Below are 27,346 nucleotides of genomic sequence, written 5' to 3' on the forward strand. Positions count from 1 at the left end.
ACATGTGTTTTCAGGAGCTGTCGTTTAGGATGATGATTGTGATACTAGGGCGGACCTGTGCCTTAGAGACATAAAAAGAAGATAGACTTAGTTTGAATATGTTCTAAACACTTTATTTCCTGTTTTGAAACAATGTAACACTCGTGTTTAATAAATAAAATATAACTTTGTATGCCATAGTTGTGAAACAATTAATTCTGTCCCAACACTCCCCGACGTTTCCGCCGCGGTTGCATGTTATACGCGGTCGGGGTGTGACAGAAGAGTTGGTATCAGAGCCGATGGTTATAGAGAATTAGGTTATTAGTAATGCTTTGACCTAGACTATAACTTTCTAGGACCCTAACACAAGTTATCTTGTGTTTAGGTTTTAAAACATGCACTTCACCTATCCTTAGGTGATAACCACAACGGGAACTTCGATTTCGAATCCGCTTTGAAAATTAATCGTCTGTTCGAGGATGATTGATTACTAGGTTTTGAACCCTCTGTTATAAGGTTTTGAACCCCTTTGGATTTTCAAAAATCTCGTCAAGGTTTTCGGGTTTTAATAGTGTGAACACGTGCGAACTGGAAGAGTGAATGCCTGTACCCTGAGTTTTCTGTCTAAGGCTAGAGTGTTCGTACAAATCCACATAATCGGACCAGTCACTCTTACCTGAGAACTATTGGGGTGAGTGTTCACGTATAGGCGAACATGTCTTCGCGATACATTATTTTTGACCCATTTACTTTGACTAGACATTGCGTGTCGCTTGTTTGCTTTGCGATGTGTAACCACCATCTTTGCTTTTGTTGATTTTGTTTCATTTCATCCTCTTCATCCAATCATCTCACTCGTTTCCTTTCATGTTTTTCCTCTTTTAGAATGCCTCCTCGACGCGAAAACCAGATAGCTACTACCGAGCTGGCAGAAATTATTGCACAGCAGATGGCTGCTCAATTCCCAAATCTCTTTGCTCAATGGAACTAAGCCAACAACAACAACAACAATACTCCATGCAATTTCAAGAATTTTAACTCGGCTAAAACACTCAAGTTCAGTGGTTCTGAGGGAGCAACTGGGCTTCTTCAATGGTTCGAGAGCATTGAGAATACTTTTCGCCACGTTCAGTGTCCGGATAATCGCAAGGTCGAGTTTTCTTCGAGCGTGTTTCAGAAGAGGGCTCTTACATGGTGGAATGGGGTAATGAGAGACCGTGGTGCAGAAGTTGCTCTAGCACAGACATGGGCTGAACTTAGAGCTCTTATGTGAGGGAGTTTTGTCCTCGTCATGAACAACGAGCGTTGGAGAAAGAGTTTGATGTTTTGAAGCAAGATAGTGGCGAGCACAGGGCATATACTGATAGGTTTGAGGAGTTGAGTCTGCTTTGCCCGACTATGGTTACCCCACTCGACAAGGCTATCGAAAGGTACATCGACGGCCTGCCTGACTCGGTACAAGACATCATTACTGGTAGTAACCCTACCACACTCCGTCAGGCGATCGAGTTATCAGCGGCATTGACTGAGTCGCAGATTCAGAAGAATAAATTACACAGGAAGGGTGACAAGGGCAAGAAACAGTCGTCTGACAAGGAAGATAGCCAGAAAGGTCAAAACAAAAATGGAAAGGATTCTGGTTCATCGAATAGAGCAAGGAAGCGTAAGGCTTCCCAAAACTATGTTATCACTGCCCAAGCTAACCAGGCAGCTCCCAACCAACCCGCACAACCTCCAGCGAAGAAGCCCTATTCAGGGAATGCACCTTTGTGCAATAGATGCAACAGTCACCATCAGCCGCAACATCAGTGTCGTTTCTGTACTAACTGTGGGAAGTCAGGTCATCTTGCCGATGTTTGTCGGTTTGCTCAAAATCACGCAGTTCAGAACCCGGCTCAACAAGTTGCTCAGCCTCCTGCTCAGCAACAGGGTCAAGCTGCACGACCACACTACCCACCAGGTGCTTGTTATAACTGTGGGGATCTGACCCACTACAGAAACCGGTGCCCAAGGCTAGCCAACCAGAATGCAAACCAGAATCAGGCTCAGGCTTGAGGTCGAGTCTTCAACATGAACGCATAAGAGGCACAAGCAGATGATAATGTGGTGAACGGTACGTTCTTTATTAATAATCAGCCAGCATCTGTTCTTTTTGATTCGGGTGCCGATAAGAGTTTTGTGTCGTTATCTTTTGAACCATTGCTTCGCGTGTCTAGAACGAAACTAGGTAAACCATTGACAGTAGAAGTGGCGAGCGGTGAACCCATTGTTCTTGATTCTGTTCTCCGCAACTGCCAGTTGAACCTTAACAACCATCTTTTTCCTATTGATCTCACGCCTATACAACTTGGAAGCTTCGACGTTATTGTGGGTATGGATTGGTTAGCCAAGTATCGCACAGAGATAGTTTGTTTTGAGAAGATCATACGCATGCCGCTTTCGTCAGGTGAGATCCTACAGGTTCGTGGTGAGAAACCTGCTGGTGGTCTCAAACTGATGTCTTGTTTTAAAGCTCGGAAGTATCTGCGGAAGAACTATGTGGCCTTTTTGGCACATGTTGTAGCAGATAAGGGCAAAGGTAAGTCTATTCAAGATATTCCTGTCGTTCGGGATTATTCAGAGGTTTTCCCTAAAGAGTTACCTGGTCTACCCCCAGCACGCCAAGGCGAGTTTCGTATTGATCTCGTACCTGGTGCAAATCCCATTGCCAGAGCTCCATATCGTCTTGCACCGTCTGAGATGCAAGAGTTATCTAAGCAGCTACAGGAACTCTCTGACAAAGGTTTTATCCGTCCTAGCTTTTCACCTTGGGGTGCTCCCGTTCTCTTTGTCAAGAAGAAGGATGGATCTTTTAGGATGTGTATCGATTATCGTGAGCTTAACAAGCTTACCATCAAGAATCGATATCCCCTACCTCGCATTGATGATCTCTTTGATCAATTGCAAGGCGCTTCTTATTTTTCAAAGATTGATCTGCGATCTGGATATCATCAACTCCGTGTGCATGAAGAAGATATTCCCAAGACAGCGTTCCGTACTCGTTATGGGCATTATGAGTTCACAGTCATGCCATTCGGTTTGACTAATGTTCCTGCTGTTTTCATGGACTTAATGAATAGGGTCTGTAAACCTTATTTGGATCAGTTCGTCTTTGTTTTTATTGACGACATCTTGATATATTCTAAGACGCGAGCTGATCATGAGCAACATCTTCGCCTTACTTTGGAACTCCTAAAGAAAGAGCAACTTTTTGCAAAATTCTCCAAGTGTGAATTCTGGCTTAAAGAAGTTCAATTCTTAGGACATGTTGTCAACGAACAAGGTATTCATGTAGATCCCTCCAAGATCAGTGCGATTAGGGATTGGGATACGCCTACTACCCCTACTGAAGTTCGTTCTTTTCTTGGTCTTGCAGGTTATTACCGCCGCTTCATAGAAAATTTCTCAAAGATTGCAGTTCCTCTAACTGCTCTAACTCAGAAGAACAAACCCTTTGATTGGGGATTCAAGCAAGAGGAAGCGTTTCTGACTTTGAAACAAAAACTTTGCGACGCGCCTGTCCTAACTTTGCCTGAGGGGAATGATGATTTCATCGTTTATTGCGATGCATCTAAATTGGGTCTTGGCTGCGTCCTAATGCAAAGGAACAAAGTCATAGCATACGCATCGAGACAGTTGAAGATACATGAGAAGAACTACACCACTCATGATCTTGAGTTTGGTGCAGTTGTCTTCGCTCTTAAGATTTGGAGACACTATTTGTACGGTACAAAATGTGTGGTTTTCACAGACCACAAAAGTCTTCAACATATCTTCGATCAGAAGGAACTCAACATGAGGCAACGACGTTGTGTGGAGCTTCTAAACGACTATGACTGCGAAATTCGCTACCATCCTGGTAAGGCGAACGTAGTAGCCGATGCTTTGAGTCGCAAGGAATGTACTAAGCTTCATTGTGTTCGTGTCCAATCTGTTATTCAAGCTCAATCCGATATCCAAGCCCGTATTTCTCAGGCTCAACAATCTTGTGTTTCACAAGGTTTAATGGATAAGGAATTTCCTTATCACATAACTCCTGCTCTAGAACTGAAGGATAATGGATCACATTACTTCATGGACCGCTTGTGGGTCCCAAGCCAAGATAATCTTTGTACCATGCTTATGGATGAAGCCCATAAGTCTCGTTATTCTATTCATCCTGGCTCAGATAAGATGTATAAGGATCTTCGTATTCAGTATTGGTGGCCTGGTATGAAGAAAGACATTGCCTTATATGTATCAAAATGCCTTACTTGTCTTAAGGTGAAGGCTGAACATCAGCGTCCTTCCGGTTTATTGGAGCAACCAAAGATCCCAGTTTGGAAATGGGAAAACATTACCATGGATCTCATTACTAAACTCCCGCGCACAAAGAAAGGTCATGATGCCATCTGGGTAGTTGTTGATCGTCTTACCAAAGAATACTTACAAAAGGTCCCCGCAAGCCTTGATCTGATTTATCCTCAGGTATGAAGAGTATACTTCAACTTAGAGGGCCAAAATCAGATTCAAGTGTGGGTTTTGCACAAAAGAAAGGTGGGTATTTATATACTTGGCACCACCGTTAAGATCGCTCTTCGAGAAACATGCTTTAATCTCAACCGTATGTGACACCTGTGTCATTTCAACCATCAAACAAATACCAAACCAATGAAATATTGTATTTCATACTTGGGATTTGTATAAACATGTGTATCATTTGCACATATCAACTCTTGTTCGATTTCGGGCTTTAGATCGCTTTCTGGAGGGTTATAAGCACACTGATGCGTAAATATAACCAGTTTAATGCAACGAACACTCCGGAATAGTGACATAGGCTTAACATACCTTAAATAACCTTTACATAACTTAGAAATAAGTTTTGGAAGGTTTGGTATGCCGAAATCAAGTGAATTCGCTTACAGGGACTAAAATTGACAAACTACGAAAGTATGCCGATTTGAACTGTAACGAACATTCCGGAACATGCCCATAAGTTAAACACACCCTAAATATCCCTTACATAGCTTGGAAATAGGCTTTGAGGGGTTCGGTGTGCTAAAATAAACTTTTGGGTCATTCGGGGACTAAAAGCGTCAAAAAGTGCATAAGTTTGCATTTTCGCGCATATCTTACGTTCTGAATACATCCGGACATCCAAAAATTTATTTAATCATTAAAATATTATGTTTTGGTGATTGGCTTGTCAAAAATCCATTCGTCGCGCAATTTGGATCGTTTTTGCGTCCGTTACGACTTCCGTCGTAATTAACCGAACAATGCAACCGTACGGCCAAACGAACCGACATCTGACATATTTTTGAGCATGTTTCAAGTTCCCTATACTTTAACTTCATTTTAGAGCCTTAAAATGGGGTTAACGGGGCTTAAACGTGTCAAAACGCATCAAAAACCAAGTTTGGAGGTGCAGGGGCCTGTTCTGCCAATTGCTGAAAGTTACTGCCAGCAAATAAGGTCCTTACGGACTGTATGGAGTTGCTTACGGTCCGTAAGCCTCTCCCAGGTCAGAATACTTCATTTAATTAAAACCCAGCTGCTCCCATGGTTTTGCACTTAGTTTCTTTGATCCTATGGACTGGTTTTGGATGCCCCTAGTATCACAAAACCTTGTGCCCACTTGTACGCTCAAGATTAAAGCACGGGAATCAAGAAACGATCCTAACGGTGCTAGAAATCCTATAAATACCCCCACCCTTCTCACCCCCAACTCACTTGAATTCTGAGATTTTCTCTAAGTTGGAGTGGTTATCACTTCATACCTGAGAAATACTTGGAATTCAATCTTGCGGGGACCTTCTGTAAGTATTCTTTCGCATTTTTCGTTCGTTTTAGCGTTAAAGTCAAACTGCGTTTGACTTTCTGCTTTGACCAGTTTTTGGTCAACGCGAAGTTCGTTTGAACTTCATAACGTGAGCGTAATCACGATGGTTATAGTCCCTAGTGACTACACCTACTGATTACCACGTTATCTAGGCTCAGTGACGAGTCGTAGTTTCGGCCAAAATGCGTTTTCTTGCGTATTTTGTAACCAAACTACTCTAGGGTATCAAAACCGTTTGTTTTGATACCAAACCTGTTTTCTAACTTTACTAAACATGTTCTAGCATGTTTAGCTCGTCGCTTTTAGATTTGTGCTTGTTTAGGGTCGTAAAGGTAAGCGATCTAATCAATCGCTTATACTTTCGAACCCGACCCACTTGGTCGATCATTAGGATCCGACCAAACACTTCAGATGACCATAGTTGTATATGAAATAACCTTTTAAGGTTATACCTTATGGTCACGTCATTTAAGTAGTTGTATGATAAGTAGTTCTTATGCCTTAGGTAAATTACCAAAATGCCCTTTTTGCACCAAAATTTATTTAAAGCATATGTAACCTAAATTTTGACATCTAAACTAATTAGGTAACTATATTAGACATGTTAAGGCATATTTTACTTGTCATAGGACTAGTTAAGCGGTCCGAACGCGTTTTACGCGAACGACGCGTTAAAGTAGCATAAGCTACCTAAACGGGTCGTAATGGGTCGTAAGCACTTAGGTTAGGTTTCATTCTAGTATGTGGGCTTTGATTAACCATATCATATGAGTTCCAATACTCATTTGGTTTACGAAACCTCATACTATCCAATCCCTCGATTTAGGTCCGGTTATTTATGTAGTTATCTATATAGGATGCCGTTTGATTTCCGTGATCCCTCTAGCTTTGCTTGGTTGTTATTCAAGACTTCTAAGCACCCTCAGGTGAGTACATAGACCCCTCTTTTACTGTTTTTCAAACATTTTGGGGTGAAACACATGTGCCTACTTGTTACTTTCATGCTTTTCATGTTTTCATATCATATACTTGCTATTTTCATTAGTACACTATTAGTACACGATTTCATTATGTTTTGCTATGTATGTTTACTTAACATGCTAGCACATTGTTTTACATCACATTTCTTTTGCTATGTATGTTTACTTAACATGCTAGCACATTGTTTTACTTCACATTTCTTTTGCTATGTATGTTTACTTAACATGCTAGCACATTGTTTTCACTACTTTTCTGCTATGTATGTTTACTGAGCATGCTAGCACATTGATTTACATGACTTTTCTACTTTGTATGTTTACTTAGCATACTTAGTACATTTGATTTACATTTACCTTTTTCATGCTATGTATGTTCATTTAGTCCATACTTAGTACATTCACATCACATCACATGCTTACATTCGGTAAAACATTTGGTTTGTTTAAACGGTTCTTTTACTACATTCATTAACATTAGCTACGCCGCTCGGTAGTAAGTAATGGTACCATAGGACTTGACAAATCCCGTTCCTGACATCCTAGGTTTGTTTGGGTGTAAGGAATGACTGAATCCGTGAACATTTTCACTTTGATAACCTTTACTCTAAGGTTATCCTGCTGTCTCAAGGCTTGAATGTATTGCGTTTAACATACCGCATAAGTGTTTATATCAGTATAGCATGCACATCCACAAAACATAACATTGATTTAAACTGAGTTTTACTTCAATACTTTGTTTTGTGCATTTTCACCTATCGTTTAGTTGATACATATTTCACTTGCTATACATGACTTTTTATTTACACATTTCATGATTACATTTGACATAGACATTTTTGACATGGTTTTTACTATGACATTTGACAAATGGTTTAGACATGGGCAATTTACATTGATGGTTTGTTTGGGTAAGTGATTTGAGTAACGAGACGTGTGTAATGTGATACAAGCATGGTGGATACGCCGCTGGTACTTCCTATATATAAGTGCTTGTATTATATTACATGTCGTAGCGTTATTTAAATCATTCAATTTGGACTTATACATTTTATACAAATAGCATATTTTTCACAAGACATTGTTTTACAAAACAGTTTGATTTATACAAATTCATTTTACTGGGTTATTCATTTAACCTTACATTATTCTTTTAAATATACATATCTATCATCGCTTTTCAAATGATTTATAAAACAAAACATTCTACAAGGATCATGACTGACTTTTGTTAAACAACTTTTTCTAAACTTATAAGTCATGAATCCTAAATCAATAAAACCTATGTACTCGCTGGCATTTTTATGCTGATGTATTTTCACATGTGTTTCAGGTACTATATTTGATGATAATTTTGACGCATGCTCACATAGGATTGGACGAGGCCTTAGTGACATTAAAAGATGCAAGACTAGTTAAATTTTGTATTACTTCTTTGTTTGTTAAGACATTGTAACTCTTAAATCAATAAAACAGCATTTCAATTTTCCCATGTGTTATGAAACAATGATTCTGTTACAACACTCCCCGACGATTCCGCCACGTTTTGTTGTTTTACGTGGTCGGGGTGTGACAGAAAAGTTGGTATCAGAGCTCATGGTTATAGGGAATTAGGTTATTAGTAATGCTTTGACCTAGTCTATAACCTTCCTAGGACCCTAACGCAAGTTTACTTGCGTTTAGTCATAAAAACAATACCGTCACTTATCCTTAAGTGACAACCATAATAAGAACATAAATTTTGATCTGCCTTGAAAACTAATCATCTGTTCTAGGATGATTTATTATAAGGTTTTGAACCCTTCCAGTTCGACTCATGTTTGGCTTAGTGCCTTTTGAGTTTTCAAACTCGTCAAAGTTTGGGTCTAAATAATGTGAACACGTGCAAACTGGAAGAGTGAATGCCTGTACTCTGAGTTTTCTTTCTAAGGCTAGAGTGTTCGTACAAATCCGCAGTATCGGAGCAGTCACTCTTACCTGGGAACTCTTGGGGTGAGTGTTCACTTATAGGCGAGCATGTCTTTAGCGATGCATTATTATGACCCGTTTGCTTTAATTTGTCACCGTCTCATTTGTTCGCCTTAGGTAACAAACAAATGATCGCAATTCGTATGCATTGCCTTTCTGTTTTGTTTATCCGATAACATTTCATTTGTTGCTTCCTATGTCTTTCAATTTCCCCTAGAATGTCTCTTTACCTCAGCAACGGTCAAATGTCCAAGCAAACAGCCAAATTTGCCCAGCAAATAGGCGAAGTGATTTTGAAGTCTGTGGATCTAGGCATTGCCATGTCTCGTCTCAAAAATGCAGCAACTCAAGAGTCACCAAAGGAAGCAGAAGTCAAGCCTGCACCAAAATCAAGGAAGCGTAAGGCTTCAAGGAAACCCGCAGCATTTACACCTAATCAAGCAGGACCTAGCCAAGTGGCAACGCCACTAGCTAAGAAGCCCTACAACGGAACTGCACCCTTGTGCAACCGATGTACCCTTCATCATCACGCCAGTGTAAAGTGCCGCAAATGCCTAATTTGTGGACTTATTGGCCATACAGCAAGATTTTGCTCAGCTGCAGCAGCACCAAATCAAGCTGGCAACAATCCTACACAAGCTCGTTCTTGCTACAACTGTGGCGAGATGGGCCATTTCCGAAGGACTTGCCCGAAGGTTGTCGATGCAAATCCAAGCCTTGGATAAGCTTATGGCCGAGCAAAAGATGTTGCTGTCTTATGCTTTTGTTTCTTCTGTTTTCTTGTATTGTAAAACAATCTGTTTTGTTCATAAATAAAATTCATTGTTTGCAATTCTGATATACAAATGTAGTTACATATGTGTATGGCATTTCCCTATGATATCTACATCAAGGAGCTATGCTCTTTACAAACTACTCTTGTGATTCTCCCTTTCAAGTAATCGCTCATGATTTCCTCAAAAATTTTAAGTACTCGTTTCATTGTAGGAGACGAAGTACATGAAATAAAGTGACATTATGAGTAATCGTTCTTTTGCACATCTGTGCCTTTAAATCCCTGGTTAGATAACTAAGGGTATTTTCAAATCTCATTCCCCTTTACGTTCTGATTTTTTCAACATGCATAACATAAGTTTTCAAAACAACCTTCATGATTTCAAAATGTTATTAAAACAGTATAATTACTTATATCAAGTGCATGATTTCAAAAGCATCATTCATGTTTTCAAAAACCTTATACATAATTTCAAAATTCATCCCGCATAATTTTTAAACATTTTTATAAATCTACCTACCTAATACACCTACTTTATGATTTCAAAAGTATTATATATAAGGTTTCAAAAACATTGCACACATTTTTTTAGAACCCCATGCATAGTTTTCAAAAATATTTTTCCTCATACATTGACTTAACCTTCAAATTCCGCTTCATATGTCGCCTTGGCATATCTAGCATCTCAACTTCATAAGCATTTTTACTTCATGTTTTGACTTAAGCACACCCAGTGCAAGATTTCAAAACATCTTCAATTCCCAAAATCCATACGGATCTTTTATCTTCACAATTAGATCCTTGTGGAAAATTGTCATTCAAATCAGAGTCCTTAATTGGATTCTTTGTGTACCTTAAATTCGAACATTTCGGTTCCTTATAATCAAAATCGAATTTTCTCTTTAAGATCTTTTCTAACTTCATAGTTAGATTCTTGATAATGTTTAAAGCACCAATCAAAATCCATTGATTGGGTACCTGGTGTGCTTTAAATACATGTGCTCAGTTAGCAGAACAAATTAACAAAATCATGACAAGTTTAAAATCAAGATAAACAATTTTGTGGTTATGTGACTATGTGTTTATGCATTTTGCATTTTCTTTTATGCATATTTTGTGTTTTTATACTCTGGATATTTGTTATCCAAATCCTCGTAGAACCTTTCATATCTTCATATGAGGGATTCGTAGTAGGATATTCATAAGGTACTACCTTAAATCCTTAATGGGCTTCTACGTAATCGTTAAGACCCTTGGACTATATAGTACCATTCCATAATTCAAAGAGACCCCTTTTAGTGGTCTAGTCAAAAGATTGATTCAGAATCTGGTTAAGAATGACATATGGTGATATAGCTGAACAGACTCCTTGGTAGTCTATTTAAATCATTCATTGATTTAATTAAAGGACCCCAGTATGGTCTAATCACAATCATCACCGGCTCGTTCATTGTTTCCTTCCTCTACACATTATAAGATGCACTACGTGACTATGCAAGGAATTACATAATTATGGATGCATACATAATTATGAAGTTCAGTGCACGGAAACCGCGGTAAGACTTATTATGTAAGAACCAATAGTGGCAACCATAACAAAATGTGAATAATGTAATAGAGGTACGGTGGACGCACCAATAACACTTTATATACTTGTATATAAGTGACCCTCTCACATTGCAAGCATGATGTTATTTAAAGTTACTAGAAGTTCAGGACTCTAACCAGTGCTGTTCGATCTTTTCAACTTCATATTTCAAGCTCTCGCAAGTTTCCTCTAAATAAATTTCGGGACGAAATTTCCTGAAGTAGGGGAGACTGTGACACCTGTGTCATTTCAACCAACAAACAAATACCAAACCAATGAAATATTGTATTTCATACTTGGGATTTGTATAAACATGTGTATCATTTGCACATATCAACTCTTGTTCGATTTCGGGCTTTAGATCGCTTTCTGGAGGGTTATAAGCACACTGATGCGTAAATATAACCACTTTAATGCAACGAACACTCCGGAATAGTGACATAGGCTTAACATACCTTAAATAACCTTTACATAACTTAGAAATAAGTTTTGGAAGGTTTGGTATGCCGAAATCAAGTGAATTCGCTTACAGGGACTAAAATTGACAAACTACGAAAGTATGCCGATTTGAACTGTAATGAACATTCTGGAACATGCCCATAAGTTAAACACACCCTAAATATCCCTTACATAGCTTGGAAATAGGCTTTGAGGGGTTCGGTGTGCTAAAATAAACTATTGGGTCATTCGGGGACTAAAAGCGTCAAAAAGTGCATAAGTTTGCATTTTCGCGCATATCTTACGTTCTGAATACATCCGGACATCCAAAAATTTATTTAATCATTCAAATATTATGTTTTAGTGATTGGCTTGTCAAAAATCCATTCGTCGCGCAATTTGGATCGTTTTTGCGTCCGTTACGACTTCCGTCGTAATTAACCGACCAATGCAACCGTACGGCCAAACGAACCGACATCCGACATATTTTTGAGCATGTTTCAAGTTCCCTATACTTTAACTTCATTTTAGAGCCTTAAAATGGGGTTAACGGGGCTTAAACGTGTCAAAACGCATCAAAAACCAAGTTTGGAGGTGCAGGGGCCTGTTCTGCCAATTGCTGAAAGTTACTGCCAGCAAATAAGGTCCTTACAGACCGTATGGAGTTGCTTACGGTCCGTAAGCCTCTCCCAGGTCAGAATACTTCATTTAATTAAAACCCAGCTGCTCCCATGGTTTTGCACTTAGTTTCTTTGATTCTATGGACTGGTTTTGGATGCCCCTAGTATCACAAAACCTTGTGCCCACTTGTACGCTCAAGATTAAAGCACGGGAATCAAGAAACGATCCTAACGGTGCTAGAAATCCTATAAATACCCCCACCCTTCTCACCCCCAACTCACTTGAATTCTGAGATTTTCTCTAAGTTGGAGTGGTTATCACTTCATACCTGAGAAATACTTGGAATTCAATCTTGCGGGGACCTTCTGTAAGTATTCTTTCGCATTTTTCGTTCGTTTTGGCGTTAAAGTCAAACTGCATTTGACTTTCTGCTTTGACCAGTTTTTGGTCAACGCGAAGTTCGTTTGAACTTCATAACGTGAGCGTAATCACGATGGTTATAGTCCCTAGTGACTACACCTACTGATTACCACGTTATCTAGGCTCAGTGACGAGTCATAGTTTCGGCCAAAATGCGTTTTCTTGCGTATTTTGTAACCAAACTACTCTAGGGTATCAAAACCGTTTGTTTTGATACCAAACCTGTTTTCTAACTTTACTAAACAAGTTGTAGCATGTTTAGCTCGTCGCTTTTAGATTTGTGCTTGTTTAGGGTCGTAAAGGTAAGCGATCTAATCAATCGCTTATACTTTCGAACCCGACCCACTTGGTCGATCATTAGGATCCGACCAAACACTTCAGATGACCATAGTTGTATATGAAATAACCTTTTAAGGTTATACCTTATGGTCACGTCATTTAAGTAGTTGTATGATAAGTAGTTCTTATGCCTTAGGTAAATTACCAAAATGCCCTTTTTGCACCAAAATTTATTTAAAGCATATGTAACCTAAATTTTGACATCTAAACTAATTAGGTAACTATATTAGACATGTTAAGGCATATTTTACTTGTCAGAGGACTAGTTAAGCGGTCCGAACGCGTTTTACGCGAACGACGCGTTAAAGTAGCATAAGCTACCTAAACGGGTCGTAATGGGTCGTAAGCACTTAGGTTAGGTTTCATTCTAGTATGTGGGCTTTGATTAACCATATCATATGAGTTCCAATACTCATTTGGTTTACGAAACCTCATACTATCCAATCCCCCGATTTAGGTCCGTTTGATTTCCGTGATCCCTCTAGCTTTGCTTGGTTGTTATTCAAGACTTCTAAGCACCCTCAGGTGAGTACATAGACCCCTCTTTTACTGTTTTTCAAACATTTTGGGGTGAAACACATGTGCCTACTTGTTACTTTCATGCTTTTCATGTTTTCATATCATATACTTGCTATTTTCATTAGTACACTATTAGCACACGATTTCATTATGTTCTGCTATGTATGTTTACTTAACCTGCTAGCACATTGTTTTACATCACATTTCTTTTGCTATGTATGTTTACTTAACATGCTAGCACATTGTTTTACATCACATTTCTTTTGCTATGTATGTTTACTTAACATGCTAGCACATTGTTTTCACTACTTTTCTGCTATGTATGTTTACTGAGCATGCTAGCACATTGATTTACATGACTTTTCTACTTTGTATGTTTACTTAGCATACTTAGTACATTTGATTTACATTTACCTTTTTCATGCTATGTATGTTCATTTAGTCCATACTTTGTACATTCACATCACATCACATGCTTACATTCGGTAAAACATTTGGTTTGTTTAAACAGTTCTTTTACTACATTCATTTACATTAGCTACGCCGCTCGGTAGTAAGTAATGGTACCATAGGACTTGACAAATCCCGTTCCTGACATCCTAGGTTTGTTTGGGTGTAAGGAATGACTGAATCCGTGAACATTTTCACTTTGATAACCTTTACTCTAAGGTTATCCTGCTCTCTCAAGGCTTGAATGTATTGCGTTTAACATACCGCATAAGTGTTTATATCAGTATAGCATGCACATCCACAAAACATAACATTGATTTAAACCGAGTTTTACTTCAATACTTTGTTTTGTGCATTTTCACCTATGGTTTAGTTGATACATATTTCACTTGCTATACATGACTTTTTGTTTACACATTTCATGATTACATTTGACATAGACATTTTTGACATGGTTTTTACTATGACATTTGACAAATGGTTTAGACATGGGCAATTTACATTGATGGTTTGTTTGGGTAAGTGATTTGAGTAACGAGACGTGTGTAATGTGATACAAGCATGGTGGATACGCCGCTGGTACTTCCTATATATAAGTGCTTGTATTATATTACATGTCGTAGCGTTATTTAAATCATTCAATTTGGACTTATACATTTTATACAAATAGCATATTTTTCACAAGACATTGTTTTACAAAACAGTTTGATTTATACAAATTCATTTTACTGGGTTATTCATTTAACCTTACATTATTCTTTTAAATATACATATCTATCATCGCTTTTCAAATGATTTATAAAACAAAACATTCTACAAGGATCATGACTGACTTTTGTTAAACAACTTTTTCTAAACTTATAAGTCATGAATCCTAAATCAATAAAACCTATGTACTCGCCGGCATTTTTATGCTGATGTATTTTCACATGTGTTTCAGGTACTATATTTGATGATAATTTTGACGCATGCTCACATAGGATTGGACGAGGCCTTAGTGGCATTAAAAGATGCAAGACTAGTTAAATTTTGTATTACTTCTTTGTTTGTTAAGACATTGTAACTCTTAAATCAATAAAACAGCATTTCAATTTTCCCATGTGTTATGAAACAATGATTCTGTTACAACACTCCCCGACGATTCTGCCACGTTTTGTTGTTTTACGTGGTCGGGGTGTGACACCGTACACATGGGCCCATGGTTTTATAAAACCATGGGAGCCCCAAATATGGCCCATAGTCTTTAAAATACCATGTGCAAGTGAAAGAATTGGCTGGAACAGCTGTTAACAGCTGGAAAATTGATTTTTGCAGATCTGGCAGATCCTCGCGGGCCGCGTAAGGTTTTATGGGGGCTTACGCTGGCCGCCTGAGCCTTCTGATCAGCAAACAAGTTTCAAAAATTGCAGTTTCAGTCCCTGCATGCTTTTAAGGCCATTTTTTATGCGTTTAAAGCCCGTTAAGCCATTTTCAAGGCTCTACAATGATGCCTAAGCATAGGGGACATGAAACATGCTCAAAAATATGCCGGATATCGGTTCGTTTGGCCGTACGATTTCGTTGTTCGGTTAATTACGACGGAAGTCGTAACGAACGCAAAAACGATCCAAATTAAGCGACGAATGGAATTTTATCATGCCAATCACTAAAACATAATATTTTAATGATTTCATAAATTTTTGGATGTCCGGATATATTCAGAACGTAAAATATGCGCGATAATGCAAACTTATGCACTTTTTGACGCTTTTAGTCCCTGAATGAGCATAAAGTTTATTTTAGCACACCGAACCCCTCAAAGCCTATTTCTAAGCTATGTAAAGGATATTTAGGGTGTGTTTAACTTATGATCAAGTTCCGGAATGTCCGTTATAGTACGATTTGACATACTTTCGCAGTTTGTTGAATTTAGTCCCTGTAAGCGAAAAAGCTTGATTTCGGCATACCAAACCATCCAAAACTTATTTCTAAGTTATGTAAAGGTTATTTAAAGTATGTTAAGCCTATGTCACTGTTCCGGAGTGTTTGTTGCATTAAACTGGTTATATTTACGCATTAGATCGTGTATAACCTTCCAGAAAGCGATTTAAAGCCCGAAATCGAACAAGAATTGATATGTGAAAACGATACACATAGTTATACAAATCCCAAGTATGAAATACAATATTTCAGTGATTTGGATATTTGTTTGATGGTTGAAGTGACACAGGTGTCACAACGAGATTCATATCGACGACACGCTCCACTTTGTCGAAGAACCCGTTGAGGTTACGGATTGGAAGATAAACAAAACACGTAGGAGCAGTATCAAACTCGTCAAAGTTCGTTGGAATGCCAGACATGGTCCAGAATGCACATGGGAACGTGAGGATCGAATGAAAGAAAAGTACCCCCATCTATTTCCTAAGACCCCTGCAACTAGAAGCAAAGCTTAAAATTTCGGGACGAAATTTTCTTAATGGGGGGAGAATGTGACAACCCTCACAAAACCAGGTATCTGTATAAATTAATTAATATTTAATTAGTGCTTAATTACTGTGCTTGATTGCAATTACGAATAAACTGCTTTCTGTTTTCTGATACATACATGTTCATGCATCATACTTTATTACTGTCACTCCCCTTATTACACACAAAACATTAGTGACAAACTTGATGCACAAAAGCACAGTTAGCATAGTGAGCGGATAACCCAGTAAACATGCTGACATTGCCAGCACTAGACAGACATTGTTTCTGAGGCCAGTATGAGTCGGGAGTAGATTACTACACTAGTAGGGAGTGTAGGGAGGTGAGGATCATAAAACTGCGTCACTAGGTGATAGTTATAGTGACCGGAAGTGCCTCAAACATACTTTAATTACAAAATTCTGCACTACATACAAAAATTCAGCTTTTAACATAACTAGTAAAGTGCAAAAACTTGGTAAAATAGTCCTAGACACTTTCTAAAGTGTCAAGAATTTTATGTGTCACTAAAAATAATATAAACGACACTTTACAGCTTTACTTAGCACTTTAACGGATCAATATCTAACCGAACAACCGGACTTTACCCGGAACATAAAAATATTGCCAAAGACATAGTTTTTACTTATCCGAGCTACTTAGGGTCCCCGAACACCCTAACACCCTTTATATTAATAAACACACAAATACCCCAACTAGATACCTTTGGATTTCAACTAATTAGTAACTTAACCATTACACCACCCCAACCCTTACCCCCCCCCTACTTGACGGTCACCCCAAGGGGTGACCCACTCCCATTTTTCTTTATTATTTTATTGCTAATGTTGGGTATCTAGTAAGCATAATACTTGATGGATATTAGGAGCTTGGTTTATAAATAGATACAAGAGGTAATCACCTTCTCTCATTCAACACTTCATCAAGCAAACAACTCTCTCCTCCATAACCACCATTCACGGCCGCCCCCTCTCTACCACGCCACCACCACTTTCAAACTTTGTTCACTCATTTCTCATACATCCAAAGGTGCAAGGAGCTCTACAAACAAGTTGGGTGCTTTCGAAAGTTCAAGAACCGCTCTAGATTCCTTTTATCCACCACATTTACATCTTGTTTCTTCCCTAGCCTTGAGCTAGTAGTAAGTGTCTCTAATCATCATCTTGATCTTGTTTATGGTGGTTAATAGATGATTTAATGGTTAAAAAGTAAGAACACTAAAGAACATAACTCAAAGTCTTGAACATAAGATGAATAAGATGGATAAAGAAAAGTTATGTGTGTAAATCTTGTATGATTGTGATTATTTGATATTGTTTGTTACTAAAAGTGGGATGGATCATCATCTTGACATGCTAGATCATGTTCAAGAACATGAACTAGTAGTATGTTTGTGTTAGAAATGTAAAAGATGATGAAACCATCCACCATGAACTTGAAACTTGAATAAACGTAATTTTTCTTGTAAAATGAAGTTGTAAGCTTGTGGATCTAAAGATCTACAAGTGGGTTTTCGGAAGAACCAAGCAGAAAATACTAGTTTTGGGTAAAACCCGGATATTTTATGAAGGAAACACCTTTATAGTAACTAAACAAGTGTGTAAACACTTGTGTAACAAGAAATTTAACAAAGAAGCGTTTTTGTAAACCTTGACTAGAAGTTGATAAACTTCAAGTCCTTTAAAAATGAAGTTTACAAGAAACTAATCATGTTTTTAAAGTTAACAAGACCTACTAAAAATGATGGTAACTTACTACATATTTTTACAAAAACTCTCAAGTTCATGAGTTATGGTTTAGTCTTATTTTTGTCTTGATTGATGAATAAATATTGTATATTGTTGATTGGTAAATTGTTTGGTGATTTTTACAAAAAGAAAATGATATGCGTAAAGCATGGACACCTCCATTTACAGGGGAAACTCTGGTTAAATTTTTCTAAAAATATAACACTTAGAAATATTTTTATGCCAAATGGTTACAAATATATTTTTAACTTGTTTTCAAAATATAAACCTCGCCATGATCTTTATTACAAAATACCAAGTATCGGAGGTGGATTTTCGTAAATAAAACTTGTTAAATATATATTTAGAATATATATATTTTATAATAAGACGCTTGTGTGACTATGTGATTATTTTATGAACTAGATATATATTATTTTTAGGGTTAAAATAATATAACTTGAAATATCATGAAATTACGACCTCCAAAATAATATCAACGCTCTCACAAAAATAAATATTTAAGTTATACAAGTATCGTAATACAACGCGAACTTTAAAAATGTAACTTATGTATTTTTTTCAAAAAATACTCCTATTTGTACATTTTTGTGAAAATATTATTTTGGGAAAACTTATGGAATAAAATATAATATTTTTGGGAAAAATATATATATATTGGAAACTAAAACATTTTAGACAAAGTAATTAAAATATATTTTTCAAGTGAGACTTAAAAATACATTTTTGGAATTATAAAACACACATGTATTAATACCCCCATCCTTGGGAAGGAATATAATTAAAAAAAAGTAATTAAGAAGTGTAAATATGAAATAGTTGTCTAACTATTTCCCAAAAACGATAAACCTTAAGCCAAGGCACCGTCGTCCGTCTAATAGGAATTAGTACGTGTAGGTCGTCACGCGGCAGGTTGATTTGGGATCGACTATTTCGAGACACACTTCAGTGAGTTCATGTCCCCCTTTTCTCTTTACTGATTTCAGTTTTATACTTCGGGGGTGAAATACATGCGACAACTATTACAAACATTTATTACATGGTATGGTTAGCGTAGGGAGGGTTTATTACTACTAGATCATGTGAGGGGTGGGTACAACGCTCGAGGCCATTAATCCTCTTTGTTAGGACCGAGGGACACAAGAGTGATAGATCTATTTGGGTGTAGCGAGCCCACACCCGTGAGGTCAGGGTGACCCATAGAGGTGACTGTGTCTTACATCCGGAAGCCTGGTACAAATTTGCTAGGTTTGAGTTTCCTTGCACTTTCTCACACATACCAGTGGCTTTGCAACCCATTGGTGATCTCTTTTTCCTTATTGCTACATACCAGGGACTTTTCATACATACTTTAAGGGTTTACTCATAGTCACTTTTACATGAACTCGCTCAACTTTTTGTTGATTTTTCAAATTACATGTATTTCAGGGAATTAGGGATCTGGCAAGGTATGCTATGTCGTCAAGCTGCGTAGGAGAAATGATGTCATCCAAGTTTAGGGATTGTGACTTTTGCCTGGACGAGTCACAAGTCTTAAATTGTGTTTATTTCATGTTTTATGGTTGAGTCGTATGAACAATATTTTTATTATGTCTTGTTGTAACCCATTGCATGTGTCAACTTTTAAAACAATGTTGTCGTATTTTATTTTTAAAACATGAATCAATGGATGATCGTCATGGTTTTACTTTCATATAGCTTTGTTGTGATTAAGCTATGGTATTAAGAAGTCACACCAAATAAACCCACGCTTCCGCAAAGCCAGGGTGTGACATCATTCGTCGGTCTAACATATTTCGTCTCAACGCATTCCCAAGCATCTAAATAATTTGCTTGAACACAGTTTTCAAACCGTCCTTCCCAACCTTTATACTCCTCTATGTTCATGAGCTTAGGCGGTTTTTGCATCGTCCCCGTTTCATTTTCCAACATTGTCTGTTGAGTAACAGTAATCGGGGTAGCAAAGGCGTTATAAAATTCCTCTTCCATGTTTTGGTTATTCAAAGTTCACAAAACTGTTTTGTTCAAACGAAATTACACACTTCAAACGGAAATCCCTTCAAACGGGAATACCCAATCCAAACGAGATTAACCTTGAAACGAAATTACCCTAATTTCGTATGAAAATGACAACCTTTCAATGGGAACTGTAATTCCGTGCTAAATTATCAAGCGGAATCAGACCTTTCAAGCGGAATTACTAATTCCGCGTGAACCACTCAAACGAAATTACCCAACAGAAGCAGAAATAGCTAATTTCGTATGAACTTTCAAACGGAATTAATTTCAGAAGCGAAATTACCCTCTAATTCCGTGTGGAATTATGCTGACGTCATCATCTCAAAGCGAAATTTGTCAAATTGATCAAGTTATAGGCCGATTTTAGTTTTGAAACTTTCTAGGGTTTGTTAATACACAAATGCGCACATGATGTGTGAAAAAGAAGGTTTAGAAATCAGAAATTGCAGCTGAATTGGTATGAACTCTTCCTCCTATGCTCTGATACCACTTGCAGGATCATTTTTGGACCTGAACGAGTCAATCAGAAGAGTTTATACTCAGTACAAAAGGCAGAAACAGTCGTACTGAGGTTAATTCAGCAAGATACACACTTTAAACTGTCGTATGATTGATTTGATGACAAATTACAACGAGACGACACTTCGGCAGCACTTCGTTACACTGACCGGAACTATTACAAATGATTTCGCTTGAACCCTATATATAGTGATCTAATTCCGATCGAACATGTTCCAAGCGAAATCATCTCACACGGAATTATAATTCCGTACGGAATTACATGATAATCTCGTGCGGAATTACTCATGTTCATTCCAAGCGGAATTACCTATTTCAAGCGAAATTACCTATTATCTCGAACTACGTGCCCTGATCTAACATCTTAGTACAAGACTCGATACAAGACGAAGTCGACAGACGCATGCACTAACAGAAGGAATTAATGTAAATTCAATGGAATATTCAACTGTTTCGACCCGCACCGTTTCAACCCGTACCGTTTCGATCCGAACCGTTTTGACCCATAGGTTTCGATCCGAACCGTTTTGACCCGTACCGTTCCGACGCGAACGGTTTCGACCCGTAACGTTTCGATGCGAACGGTTTCGACCCGTACCGTTTCGAATCGAACCATTTTGACGCGAACCGTTTCGACCTGTACCATTTCAACCCGTACTGTTTGGACCCGTACAGTTTCGACGCGAACCGTTTCAACACGAATCGTTTCTACGCGAACCATTTGAACGCGTACCGTTTCGAATCTAACCGTTTCCACCCGTACGATTTCGACCCAAACCGTTTTGAATCGAACCGTTTCGACTCGTACTATTTCGAATTGAACCGCTTTGAATCGAACCGTTTTGACGCGAACCGTTTTGATTCTAACTGGTGGTTGTGGGTGATGGGTGATGGATTCCAATTCATTTGACAACCAAACACAAAAAAAATGGAATTGAGATTCCAATTCCAACTATTTCCAATTCTAATTGGAATGTTTAAATTCCAAATCCAATTCTTTCAAATTCTAATTCCTATACAAATTACAATTCCAATTCCAAATCATTCTGCGAACCAAACGCCCCCTCACTTTCTTGGGTCGGATTTTTGGCTTTCAAACAATACCCTCAATTCTTGGGTGGGATTTTAAATTTCAAAGGCCTTGAACATTTTTAGAAAACGTCAAGCTTCGCCACTACCGAAGGCCTCATTGTAACTAATGATACGATTCATCATTCAAAACCATTTATTTACCCACATCTTAAAAACCCATCATAACATAACTAGAATCACACAATTTTCTTTGTTTTCTTCTGAAGCCGGTAACCAGCCGTTGCACAATAACCACCAAACGCCATCACGAAACCATCAATCACCGCACACCGCTGATTCTCTGCCGCTGAAGAATGCCGCAACTGACCCTCACGTTCTGCTACACTGCCACCATCATCATCGCACGCCACATCGGAAACTACATCCCCGTACATAGCCCTAAACTCACCAACCTAAGTGATAATCCCGTCGCATCGCGCGGGTAAACGACTAGTATATATATATATATATACATATATATATATATACATATATATATATATATATATATATATATATATATATATATATATATATATATATGGGAAGGTTCATTGGGGAACACCAAAAAAGTGGAGAACAGCGGGGAACCGACTCAAACGAACTCCGATTGGACTCATTCCAGCGACGTTGGAACCGGCTCGTCGAACCCTAACTAGGATCTCTTAACCCTAAACCCTAAATCCTAACTGCTAAACTCTAAACCCTAAAGCTAAAAAATAAGGCTAAAACCTAAGCTAAATCGTAAAATCTAAACTATAAACCCTAAAAGCTAAACCCTAAAGGCTAAACCTAAAGCTAAACCCTAATGCTAAACCCTAAACCTTAAAGCTAAACCCTAAACCCTAAAGCCAAACCTTAAAGCTAAACCCTATGGCTAAACCCTAAAGCTATACCCTAAAAGCCAAACCCTAATATATTTAGGGTTTAGGGGTTATGATTTAGGGTTTAGGGTTAAGAGATCCTAGGTAGGGTTCGACGAGCCGGTTTCAATACCGCTGGAATGAGTCCAATTGGAGTTCGTTTGAGTCGGTTCCCCACTGTTCCCCACTTTTTTAGTGTTCCCCAATGAACCTCACATACACACACACTATATATATCTATATCTATACTATCTATACTATCTATATCTATACTATATATAATATACATATCCAAAGGAGTTCTTAAGGTCATTGAAATTTTCTTAAAACACCCTTAAAGCATGATGTACAACCTTGTAAAGCACATTAGAATTTACAATCCCAATTATACCCTTCACTCAAAAAAAACACACGGGTACATGAATTTAGGGTTTCCAAAACATCCTTATTATCCGCCCCCATCCCCCTTCCCCTTCTCTCTCATTGAAACCTAAACTCGCAAGGTCTCTTCCCCCTTCGCACACACATTCTTATGGAAATCAGAAGGATGAAGCTTCGATGTAGTTGCAATCATGTAGATTTTTTCTATTTTCTACTTATAGTTTTCTCAAATCTACCATTCTACCGTTAATTTTGATGTTTTTGGTTGCTTTATTGTAGATGAAGATGGCAAGAAAAACTGTGCAGATCTGAGTTTCTATGCTACATTCAAGAATTTTCAAGCCCAGATCTGAGACTTTTTCTTTCTTTAATAACTTTGCATCGTGCTACCATTAATTTTGAGAAAAAGATCTAGGTAGGTTTATTTTTTTTTCTGCTGAATATTTTCTCATATCTAAGGTCATTTTTTGAAGTTTTCGGTTGGTTTGTTGTAGATGAACATGCATTTTAAGCTCAGATATGAGTTTTACACTTAGGAGTTTTACATTCAGATGACAGCGATCACAACTCGGAGAAGCTCAACTTCGTATCTCTTTTCTCAACTCCAAATTCGAGCAGTTATTTGGTCATCCTCCTCAAATCTATGTTCGTGCTCCAGGTTATTCATCGTTTAACTCTATCAATTCTGTTTACTGTTCGTTTTGCGATTCGAATACCTAATTTTGTGTTTACTTATTGTGCATTGCATAATCATCGATGTAATCAATGTTTAAGTAGATTTAGGTTAGGTTATTCTTCTTTTAACTTGACTGATTTTGATTTATGTGTGATTTACTGATCTCTAAAATAATATTATTTAGTATCCTTTAAAACAACGTTTGACCTGATTCCATTTTTAACAGACTTCTATTTTATCTGTAATTGGGTTTAGATTGCAGGGTACAGTTTGATCGCCCAGATTTAGGGGTTACCGGTTTGCCTACTAAAGCTGCTTTAAAAGTGCTGGTAGAAAAAATGGGAGTTCCTGATGATAAAGCCCGAAAGAAAATTCGCGGGTTGCAGATTATGGCAAACTATTTGATTGATAACAATAGTGTTAAGTTAGGCAAGTTCAAAACTTTGATATATGTTTTCTTAATACTTGTATTAATATTTGTAAATGTTTCTTTAATTAATTTTTTAATCGAGTGCAGGGTGTTGCGACTGGTGGACTAAGCGATCGAAGCGCGTTGGCACATTAGAGTTGGACCGGATTCGTATGTCCAAGAGTGTTATTGTCCGTGAGCCAGGTGGGCATAACCGATTGCTTGTCAAGGTAAAATGGGTCGGACAAAGGTCATAATGGCATGTTTGGAACGGGTTGTGTTGAGTTGACACGTTCATAAAGTAATTTTTTTAACATTTTTCAAGAATTAACATATGTTAGTTGTATCAGGGTGCGGTCGAGAGGGTGTTAGATTGTAGCTCACACGTTCAACTTGCGGACGGGTGTGTTGTAGAGATGGACAAATCGTGTAGACAACTATTGCTTTCACGGCATGTGGAAATGAGTTCAAAGGGGTTACGGTGCTTGGGTTTAGCTTATAAGGACGATGCGGCGGGAGGAAACCAGAAATGAGAAAGCGTTTCGCAACAATTAACTCGAGAATGGAGGTTAAGAGGCTCTACGACGTCGTTTCCGGTGCTCCGGTGGTAGAGATCTTCAGTTTGATGGTTCAGACGGTTGTGGATGCTCAGAGATCTGTTTATTGGCTTCTGTTTTTGGTAAATCTGTTTATTGGCTTCTTTGTCCGTTATCTGTCTAAGTTTTTTCTCGGGTTTTGTTTAATGCTTGATTCTTTGTCCGTTGACTTTCTATCGACATTATATTTCGCTATTATCAGTAACTATATAACCTACTCATGCTTTTTTTAATTTTGTCTTGTACATGGATAATTAGTTTTTTAACTATGATAAAGAAGTTAAAAGATAATGTGTATGGATCGCAACTAACAAATTAACTAATTAGGTGATAGGTTCATGTATTTGTTTTATTTTCAGCTAAAAACATCAGAAGATGAAAACGATCTTAATTAAGGATTTTGAATAGACATCATAGCTTAGGTGCGATATTATTGTGTTATATGTTGAAAATGACGCACACTAAATTATTTAGTTTATTTGCATACTTCAAGACTTAAAAAGTAGTTTCAGTTAGTATTACTAAAAACAAAGTGGACAATTAATGGAACAAAAGTATTTAAAAAGGTAAACAGGGATGGGACTCAAGAATACATGGAGGTTTGCAAGCAGCTGCAGCGAGCACAGGCGCAGCGAGCGCAGTTTGGTGAAGGTTTTTTTTAATCAGTTTCTTTTGCTCAGTGAAGACGACAAGTTGACTGTCGCACGTGCCAGTAAAATCAAAGGTTTTTGAGTCAGCCGTTCCATGTTGCTGAAGTTTTCACTGGTGCCCCCGATAAATATGTGGAACTCAAAGAGAGCATTGGCAGTTTCCAGGTCAGTTTTTTCACGTTCTTATCTAAAAAAACTGGTTTCAACCTGGACCGAACCGGCGGTTTGTAGACTGGTTGGTATCCTTGATCTTTGTCTCTTTGAAACCCATAAAATAAAACGGTTTTTTTGCCCCAAACCGGTTAGTACCAGTTTGGTTCTCATCGGTTAAAAAAACGAACCGGTTTTCTAAAACTGTTAAAAGGTGTTTCTGGCAGCCCAACTCAACCCGCCGACCCGTTTAAGTTTACCCAACCCGATTGACACTGCTCATTTTGCCATATCTAATCGGCTCATTTTGCCACCCGTTTAAGTTTACCCAACCCAAACAAAAGGTATTTTCAATTTTGGCCCAAACACATGCTGATTTATAAAATTCCGCCTACATTACGTGTTAATTTTACCTTCTTAACCCGAACATGATTTATTTAGCATCGTTTATGCAAAATAAGCACAAACACTTTTGTTTAAAGCCATTCATAAAAAATCCATTAAAGTTTCAAAATTTTCTCAAAAAAAGCTATTAACAGTAATTATTTCAGATATTAAGTGGGTGAGGTTTGACCTCAACATTCGATATAATTTTTTTACCAGATTTTTAGTTGGTAAACAAGAAACCAATATCTTGTTGGTTTTAAACAAGAAACCAATATCTTGTTGGTTTTGTACTAATATTTGAACAAGAAACCAACTGACAGCTCCTTATCCTCACGATGTTGTCATGTGCATAGGGTGAAAAGAGGGAACAGTGGTCAACAGTGGTCAGAAGCATGCTTCCTCTACAACATCTACTTTTGTCATTGAAACTGTACAACATCTACTTTTATCACTGAAACTATACATTTGGTAAGTATTTTCTCCAAAAGAAAGCAATTATATTTACAAGCTTTTATTGACGAGGTATACAGCGTGTTGACAGTCTTTCGAACTGGCTAATGTGGACATCGAAGACGACAGAGTGGTGTTTGATCCATGGACAGGAACCGATTTCAGAACCGGTGATGCTCCATGGTGGTCTTAGAAACTACGTTTAGCATTTGTAGCATGTGTTTGTCTTATTTTAGCTTGTGTTTTTTAGTTTTGAAATAGTACAAGTGATATAAACAGATAGGGTGTGGGGCATGAAAAGTTTAGAACTCTAAACTAGAAGGTGATAGGTGTAGTTGCAGGTCCTAGATTTCTGAACAGGTTATAACTTTTCTTTTTTGGGATTCATTAAAATAACCGAGTTTTATGTTTTTTTTTAGAGTGATTCATGATCTCTAGAAAAGAATAGGCCTCACTTTAAACACTTAAACAGACATATATGCTTGTTCGGTAAGAAAATGAACGTGTGCGTTTTTAATTATTAAAGTTTAACTCAAAACAAGTTTCTCAATAATAATTCAATATGTGTTTAAGCGATGTCATTTTGTACTTTAAATCTATAATTATTATTTGAATAGGCCTAAATCTTATGCTTAAAGCCTTTAAACTTATATATGACCATGAGCCACATTTAAGACAATACGAGTTGATCACACGGCTTCTATGACATGATTGAATTGTGATTCAAAACTTACAGATTTGGTCCACACTTCTAGCATTAAAAAATAAGTTTAACCAATTTCAAATGACGGATTGTTATACAACCTACATTTGTTCTACTTTTCCCGGTTCAAATACTTTTGAGTGGATCCGAGCAAAAATTTATAGCAAATTAGCAATTTGACCTTAGGGGAGGGGAATGGTGACTATAGAGGACGGGGACACTTGAACTTCCTGCATTGTTTTACCGATGCATTTTGCTTGATTTTAAGATTAAATAATATGGTTTTAGTAAAAATGATTTAAATGAGGCTCAAGT

General features: G+C 37.7%; 2 long non-coding RNA genes across 4 annotated transcripts; both read left to right on the forward strand.

Moving 5' to 3' along the window:
* The first annotated feature begins 23,055 nt into the window (after window positions 1-23,055).
* Window positions 23,056-24,114, forward strand: LOC110891681. 2 transcript variants are annotated; one of them, XR_004861867.1, is made up of 4 exons: window positions 23,056-23,203; window positions 23,290-23,425; window positions 23,505-23,655; window positions 23,942-24,114. It is a non-coding gene; the product is annotated as an uncharacterized LOC110891681 (long non-coding RNA). The 2 variants fall into 2 exon arrangements; XR_002565478.2 differs by having other exon boundaries at window positions 23,505-23,668; window positions 23,942-24,018.
* Window positions 24,115-24,200: 86 nt separating this feature from the next.
* Window positions 24,201-26,740, forward strand: LOC118480318. 2 transcript variants are annotated; one of them, XR_004861868.1, is made up of 4 exons: window positions 24,201-24,325; window positions 24,446-25,506; window positions 26,232-26,346; window positions 26,409-26,740. It is a non-coding gene; the product is annotated as an uncharacterized LOC118480318 (long non-coding RNA). The 2 variants fall into 2 exon arrangements; XR_004861869.1 differs by having other exon boundaries at window positions 26,420-26,740.
* Window positions 26,741-27,346: the final 606 nt, after the last annotated feature.

This window comes from Helianthus annuus, chromosome 7 (assembly GCF_002127325.2).
Source record: "Helianthus annuus cultivar XRQ/B chromosome 7, HanXRQr2.0-SUNRISE, whole genome shotgun sequence".
NCBI lineage: Eukaryota > Viridiplantae > Streptophyta > Magnoliopsida > Asterales > Asteraceae > Helianthus > Helianthus annuus.